The sequence below is a fragment of the Dermacentor silvarum genome, chromosome 6 (assembly GCF_013339745.2).
Source record: "Dermacentor silvarum isolate Dsil-2018 chromosome 6, BIME_Dsil_1.4, whole genome shotgun sequence".
NCBI classification, from domain to species: domain Eukaryota; kingdom Metazoa; phylum Arthropoda; class Arachnida; order Ixodida; family Ixodidae; genus Dermacentor; species Dermacentor silvarum.
This window is the reverse complement of record NC_051159.1, coordinates 153,243,064-153,250,534: the sequence shown is the minus strand read 5'-3', so window position 1 is coordinate 153,250,534 and position 7,471 is coordinate 153,243,064. Positions and strand designations below refer to the sequence as shown.

The 7,471-nt window shown below is 51.6% G+C and overlaps 1 protein-coding gene and 1 pseudogene across 9 annotated transcripts in view; one reads left to right on the top strand and one right to left on the bottom strand.

Annotated features, from left to right (window-relative positions):
- The window catches only part of LOC119456263 (CLIP-associating protein 1), a 215,005-nt gene that overhangs the window by 135,971 nt on the left and 71,563 nt on the right, over positions 1 to 7,471 (top strand). The gene's annotated exons all lie outside the window — the stretch shown is intronic.
- LOC119457136 (U2 spliceosomal RNA) lies at positions 2,511 to 2,648 on the bottom strand (annotated as a pseudogene).

Below are 7,471 nucleotides of genomic sequence, written 5' to 3'. Positions count from 1 at the left end.
TCTTTAGAGTTACGTATCTATGTATTTTCTATTAAAGGAACACACCTCCTAATACTTACCTAGTGATGTTGCGCCTCAGATATGCGTAATATTACTTTGTGATCGATAACGTTCACAAGTATGAACAGCCGTACCAGTTAAGTAGTGTGGGCGGTAGCAAGTGGTCCAACTTTGGCCGGGTGGCTGATCGGGTGACAGACAGACAGACAGACAGACAGACAGACAGACAGACAGACCAAATTTTCAGCGTTTAAGTTCCCCAAGAAAGACTATCGTCTTTAAAATTTGAGAAATCAACGCCTTTCTATAATTGACGCCGGATTTTCTAAGACACGGGGCCCTTAACGCTGTCGCGTTAAAAATGACGCGAGACCCGTGCGCATTGCCAATGCTGCAGGACTGCTTTCTCCCGTCTGTCGCGGTACCGGTCGACAGCGTGGGCGGCTCTGCATCGCTGCATTGCAGCGCTGCTGTGCGGCAGAGCCGACTTCCCCGGGACGCCGGAGGTAGAAAGGGGAGCAGTGCAGTGAACGGTGGCGGGAGCGAGCGAGAGTAAGCTCCCGACTTCTAAAGCCTGCGAGGATCGATGCCTCCTCGCGCAGCCTGCATTGTTACCCTCTCCACTTACGCGCCCTCACGTTCTCGCTGCCTGCATTCTATATATATGAAGCGTGTTCTTTGTAGTTTCTCGTACAGGAAACTGGGGCACTGTCTTCTTTCATTGCCGCTTTCCCACTTCCGGCTCGGGCGTCTGGGGCGTGTATCATGGAAAGCTCATTTCCGAATTGCGACTGCGGCGTTTTTTTAACCGTTTTTATTCGGTTCTATTCCACGACGTACCGTGTGATGGGTCGTTATCGCTGGTGATCCTCAACCGTTTTTATTTTTCTCTTGGTCGTTTTGCTCGTGTAATCTCGAATTTCTCCCTCCTATAGAGGCATTCGTTCTCTTGTACAGAAACGCTACGCTTTGCGCTTCCGATTGTTCCCCTTTCTTTCTTTCTTTCTTTCTTTCTTTCTTTCTTTCTTTCTTTCTTTCTTTCTTTCTTTCTTTCTTTCTTTCTTGCGCGCGCTCATAAGTTGTTTTTCGGTGGTTTTTCTCACTGCGTGCGATGATTGTAATGGCAGCGAGCATGCGCTTTCCTTTCATCTGCAAACGAGTCGCTCGCGGCTTGACCCCTTTCCGCAATCGATCTGTGTCCAGCTCTCCTTAATCACGTGCTTCGAAAATGACCCACTAGACGCGCTGAACTGTGCGACACATTTGGCACAGCAGCGTCCTGGCCGCGTGCTGTGTCACGTTCCTTTGCAGCGGCGGCGCTATATATAGTTTCGACTATTGTTTCACGTGGCTGTATAGCGTGCAATGATCTCGCAGGCTTCACAGCACGCTGCTTCGGAGCAATTCTATCCGAACTCTCATTCGCGTTCGCCGAAACGAACACATGTGCTGCCGTCGGACACGGCAGCACATGTTGTCACAGCGACGAAAACACACAAGGGGCAGGGCGTGGCGGTACCATCGTTTCCTACCCACGGGAGGAAGAGTACAACTTTTATTTCCAAAAATTTTGGAAAGAGTAGCGGGGGTATGGCTACACCTAATCGCTTATGCGCTAGAGCTGACTTCGGTCCCGTGGATGGAGGCGGCCTCCAGTGCAGCGTCGATGATATTCAATCAATATGTTTGATAGGAGTGCATTTTCTCCTCTGTTCGCCATTTCTCTGCCGACAACATTGATGCGCGTTGCTGTCCAACTTATCCGCTGTCCGTGCCCATCGAGCGCCGTCCCATGATACGGCTTTCGGTGATTCGTACCGTTTGACACACGGTTCTGCCACACAAAGCCGCCGTTGCAAGTTCACATGCGAAGTGTTGCGCGATAACAGCTGGAACACGAGACTGATAGCGTAAAATTAAGGCTTCATAAGTTTGTACTTGTCTTCCATATGATTTTAAACTTCCACGCAGCCGAGAATCTTCAGGGCGTGACACCACGCGGCGCTGCCACCGCAACGCAAGCACAGCATGTTCTCACTCTGAAGTTTGTGTGATGGCAGCTGTGACGCAAGCGAAATAAAGAGCGCCGTTTCATTTTATTTACTTCAATACCAAGGGTATTACATAAGGGGTGGATATACAACATATACAAACTAGTGTTACAACACTAAGAAATCGTTATATAAAGAGTTGGCGCATCTTGCAACAAATTGTGACGGCAGCGACTTGACGAGGAAGGTAATTCCAGTTTTTAGGTGCTTGGTAGGAAAACGAGGCTGGAAATGTATTTGTCCGTAAATGTGGTTGTGCTACTTGCAGGGGACGGCCAATGCGTTGTGACCGGCACGATGGAGGGACAATGTACAGTGGGTGATTAACCGTCGACTGGTAGAACCTTTGCGAGAGGGAGAGGGTGGAAATGCGGCGACGAAAGGATAGAAGCGATACGGAAGTTTTACAGTGAAGCCGTATACCCCTACCCCCCAATGAATTTGTCGTATCCGTGGGCAAAAATATGGGCCGATCCCAAAGGTAGCGCAATACCGGGCCGACCCGCGGTGGAGGTGAAGCAGGCTTCAACACCCCCCTCCTAATAATAATAATAATAATAATAATAATAATAATAATATAATAATAATAATAATAATAATAAATGAAATAAATAAATCAGGATGCATTGTTTCAAGTCGATGGGTACCTATACTGGAATCGTTTTTGAGCAGCACATGGACTCACGAGCAGGAAGCATTGCCATATACGCAAAGGACAAAATGTATGTACAACCGTACACCCTTGACTCTCAACAGGACAATGCCAGCGACTGCGGGACTGTCTGTGCCGTACAAACGAGACGGAATCGTGGTGTACATTGTGTATGCATCTCCAGGCACACCCAAGTGTGATATCGAGAAGTTCATGACCACGCACTTTGCATAGGTTAGCCGTGATGGCACTACCCCTGTGATCATTGTTGGAGTCTTCAATGTGGACATTTCGAAACCAGACAGGAAATGGTTCACTCAGTTAGTGCTCTAGAAGAGCTTGGTTTGAAGTGCGGCACCAATCCAAGTCACTCAACTACTCACCAACGGTCGTGTATACATCTTAACTTTGGCCAAGAATCTGTCGAGGCTTGTAACCGAACCAGTCAGTGTATATCACAGTAATCGCAAAGCTATCGTCACAACCGTTATCAAATGATGAAAATAAATACATGTGGCCTTGTTTAACACCATGGGATGGCTTTGGCGAGATATGCTGGATGCGGATTGCAAATGGAAGATGCGTATTCATGTTTCGTTCTTACTAGTGATTTATAGGCTAACAGTTTTACATACAATGGAGCGAAGCGAAGTTGACGTTTTAGAAATCCCAGTGTTTTGTTAGCCGATGAAACATTCGGAACATACGCGTTCCAGATTAGGTCATTAAGCCGTTAATTGTCTCAAAAGCCGACATTATTAACTTTCTAAAGCTTCTTAATAATTGTTGTCCAAGGCAGCAGAGAAGTATCAGCTTAGTCACCTGCTCTTTTTACCTGCACTACGCATGTTTTGTTTTTGTGTTTTGTTTTTGAACAAACACCATTGTGATGCTTACTTACATCGCACTGATGTTACAATTAAACATTACGTTTGTCTGTAAATCTCAGTAAAACTGAGGTTTAGACCTGTCCATACGCTTCGTTTCACAACTATCTGCAACTGTAGTGGCAGGCTCTGACACTCTACAATTACGGTTGAACCAGCTCGTATAAGACATTGGACAGAATAACGCGGTGATACGAACACAGGTGCTGCGTGTCCTGTGTCGAAGTTTCTTACGCGCTGGTATAACCGCTGCGTAGAGCCAAAGCGCCCGGGGCTGCGCCCCAAGGCATTGCTCGAGGCTGAGCAGTTTTGACGCAAAGGAACACACGACGTATAGACATGCGCATTATTCGCATGATTTGCGCTCTTGATTGGCAGGCGCCAGCTGCAGCGTTTTGGCTTTGACTCAACGTGAACGGAACACGCGCGATGTGTCTCCAATCAGCCCCATTATTTCCCCATGCTTGAGTAACCGGCATTACCTGATATTTATCAGTACGCCTTTCAAATGTATCTTCCGTGTTCTACTTCTTTCTAATGGTAGTAAATCACTTAACTGTGCGCCTTTCTTCAAGCCGTAATACATCCTCGCTGAGTTCCCTTCACCTCCGACTGCTCTTATAAGAATGACGGCGTTCCCTCGGTTCTGTTTTATTCTTCGATGCGCAAAATTTGGTTTGTATATCGCCGCTACCTTTTGTCCCAGCTGCGCATGAGGGCACCTCCGCAAGTGCAGCCGTGCTGCTCCTGAACGTAAATCTCGGCGCCCCGTATTGTTAACCCCGGGGCCGCCGTTGCTTCACCTGCGTCTCGGTAAGCAATCACCGCGCATTCTCGGCGTAACGACGGCGCGTATAATGCGCTGTCGGGCAGGCACGCGGCGTGCCTCTGGGCGGTTTCGAACGACCACGTGGGCACCTCCGGCGCCCGCCGTTATGCGAAGACGCCGCCGCTTGTTCGCGGGGCAGCACCATTCTGTGCATGCGCGCCCCGAGGGGCCCGACTGACTCAGCCGGCTGGCGCCGAGGAGACGCGTTCCTTCTTCGCATCGCTCAGGACAACGGGGTCCTCGCGCGCCCCCGCCATAACGGTGGGGTTGAGGATGGGCTCCCTATTAGACAGCGCATTGGTCATGCGCCTCTGCGGCAAGGTGCGCCGCTGGTGCAGAGAGACGGGGTTCATGTCGGCGCCGGCGTTGCGGTGACGCTGCCGAGGTCACGTGGCTTCTCTTGCTGCCCGCACGAGCGCCGGTGTCGAGTTGGAAGCGGGGTCGGTGCGGGGATAATCCACGACCGCGTCGACCCGACTGCGTTGGGTCGCTTACCGCGCTGCATATTGACTTCTAGAGCAAGTGTGTTGAGCGTTACCGCGCGCCACTTCGTGGCTTCGCGCGTGTGGTAGGGCCCGGACGATGGTTGCAGATGTAATAAACAAGCGGCTGTATTGTCGTCGGTCAGCTATCGCTGTTTTGGCGGGTTGTGCAGGCCATGAATGCCCGATCAGCTAACACGATCCCTTTCGGCCGGACACACGGATGTGTGTCCTGTGCACTGTTCAGTGTATTGGTCTCGCTCGCCTGGCCGGGCATATGCGCGGTCACCAGTGTGTGTGCAGTTCAGCCGCAGCGAATCCGCGCTCACATCTATAGCCCGCATTCTGTTGGCTGCTCCGCCTCTGTGACCGGCTTTTTTTGGGTCCGCGCTCACGGCACGTCGAAGCGCCCCTTGTGCAACGCCCGTGTGTGTGTGTGTGTGTGTGTGTGTGTGTGTGTGTGTGTGTGTGTGTGTGTGTGTGTGTGTGTGTGTGTGTGTGTGTGTTTATACGCGTGATTACACGTTCCAGAAAGGGAAGAAGCAATGACGGGGCGCCCTTTATTATTCTCCCTGTGTATCTGTGTACGCTTATGTGCTCGGATATCCGCGATACCATCTCCGTTTGCAGCGCTTCTGCGCGAGAGAACGCTCTCGCGCCGGGCGGGCAGTGGGTGCTCGGTTCATCGCGAGGCCGCGGAACGGGTTGCCTCCTTCGCCCTTGCGTTCGTGCTTCTATTCTCTCCGTTTTCTTTGGCGCTCATTCCTGGATCGGCATTGCTACGCTAAGATCGGCTCTGCATCCTGCGAGAGAAGGGTGCCGCCTAAATGCGCGCCTTCGCGCTGTTGCCGGCAATCGGTGCTCGTGCGTATAGCTGTGGCGTGCATGATACGCTTCAACCTTCCCCCGTCGTCTCCTTCGCCGATCGGCGGAGCAGATTACGGGGTGGCCGAGGGTGATGACGCTGCCGTGGTCGAATCTCTCTCTGGAGCGAGCGCGGCTTCCGGGCCCATCATCGGGCGGTCAGGAGGCCGTGCCTCTCTCCCTTCTTGCGGACTTGTCGGTCACCTCGAACGCGCCGTGTATATAGTATACTACATTCGCGCGGGGTCATCGTGCGCTCTTTGTTTGCTGGTTCCTCTGCCGCCGGGATCAAAGCCGTGTCCGAGGGGGTCAAGATCATCGTCGTCGTCGGCTTTGCTCTACTGTCTGCGCGTGGAAGGTCAGCGTGCGTTCAGTTTAGCGTATACGCATGCGCGATATCAACGCCACGCGTGTGAAACGCTATTAGTGCCTGGTAAAGCACCTTGCGCTGCGTGCGCCTTTCAGGCGCGCGATAACGTGGAGCTTGGCGCCTCGTCCTTTCCCACGCTGTTGGGTGATGAAGGAAGAAAACTGCGCGCGCAGGCCGCGCGCTGGCGGGAGTGCGAACAGAAGCGGCTGTGGGGAGACGAGAATCAAATGCCTTGACTGTGCGCTGGTTCTTCGCACTCCTTTATTCGTTGGTTTGCGGCCGCCGTATTGAGACGCTTTTTTCAACTTTAAAACCGGGTTTCAGGTTATCGATGCGACGTGGGTGGCGTATAGCTCTCATGTAGTTGCGTGTTAACGCAGTCCCGGTTTATTTTTGGCAAAAGGTGCAGAGCGCGTGTTTGAAAATTGTGGTGGTCTATACCTTTTTTCAGGCGCTAAGAAAGAACTGACAGGGAACTTTTTTTTTTTTTTTTCATGAACATCTCGTCAAACGTAGGAAGTGCAATCGGTGTCGCTTGATCGGCAATTTGCTAGGGTGGAGCCAACACGCAGGTTGTATGGTTTGTGTCCATAGTTTTGTAATGAAATCTTCGTTTACATAACGCCTCCTGTCCGCGGCGGTCTACCCGACAAATCGATTCAAATAGATACCGAAACCCGACAGTTGGCCTATTGGCGTAGTAACGGAAGCGTGGGAAACCACGGGTACTGCCGATACATTCCCGAGTGAACGGGGAACGATGGCGGCTATGCGCTTACTGAGCTGTCACATGCCGCTGCCCGAACGTCTGGAGGTTAAAATTGATATCGTTAATTGCGTGCCTAATACCTGTCGCAGCGATATGCTACACAGTATACGTTTTACTACAGAAAGCTGCGCTACGCTTACTGCAGATAGCACACACACAGGATGATGTAGTCGTCATTCAATTCCTGCGAGAGCTCTACAGCGTGCTTGTATAATCAGCTGTTAACACTCAGACAACACGCTACGGGAATCCCGATGCAGCGATGAATTTGCATTCCACCCCGTTTCGTTGGTGTGGTGGCTGGGCCCGTATGTTGACGCTTGGGAGCCATCACGGCGACTTAGCTTATACTCTGCGGGCGTTAATGGTCGCGCAAGCCTAAAATCTAAGAGTGGGGAGGAGAGGGTATGCTCACTGATGGCACGTATCCGCAATGCTGGCCCCCTTTATTTGTTGGCGCGAAGGGGCGCGGACAGCAGGAGCGGCGCGTTCACTTAGCGAAGTGGGGGGCGGCCATCAGCCGTCCATCTTTGTGTCGTGCTTACGCTTCGCGCGCAGCACATCTCA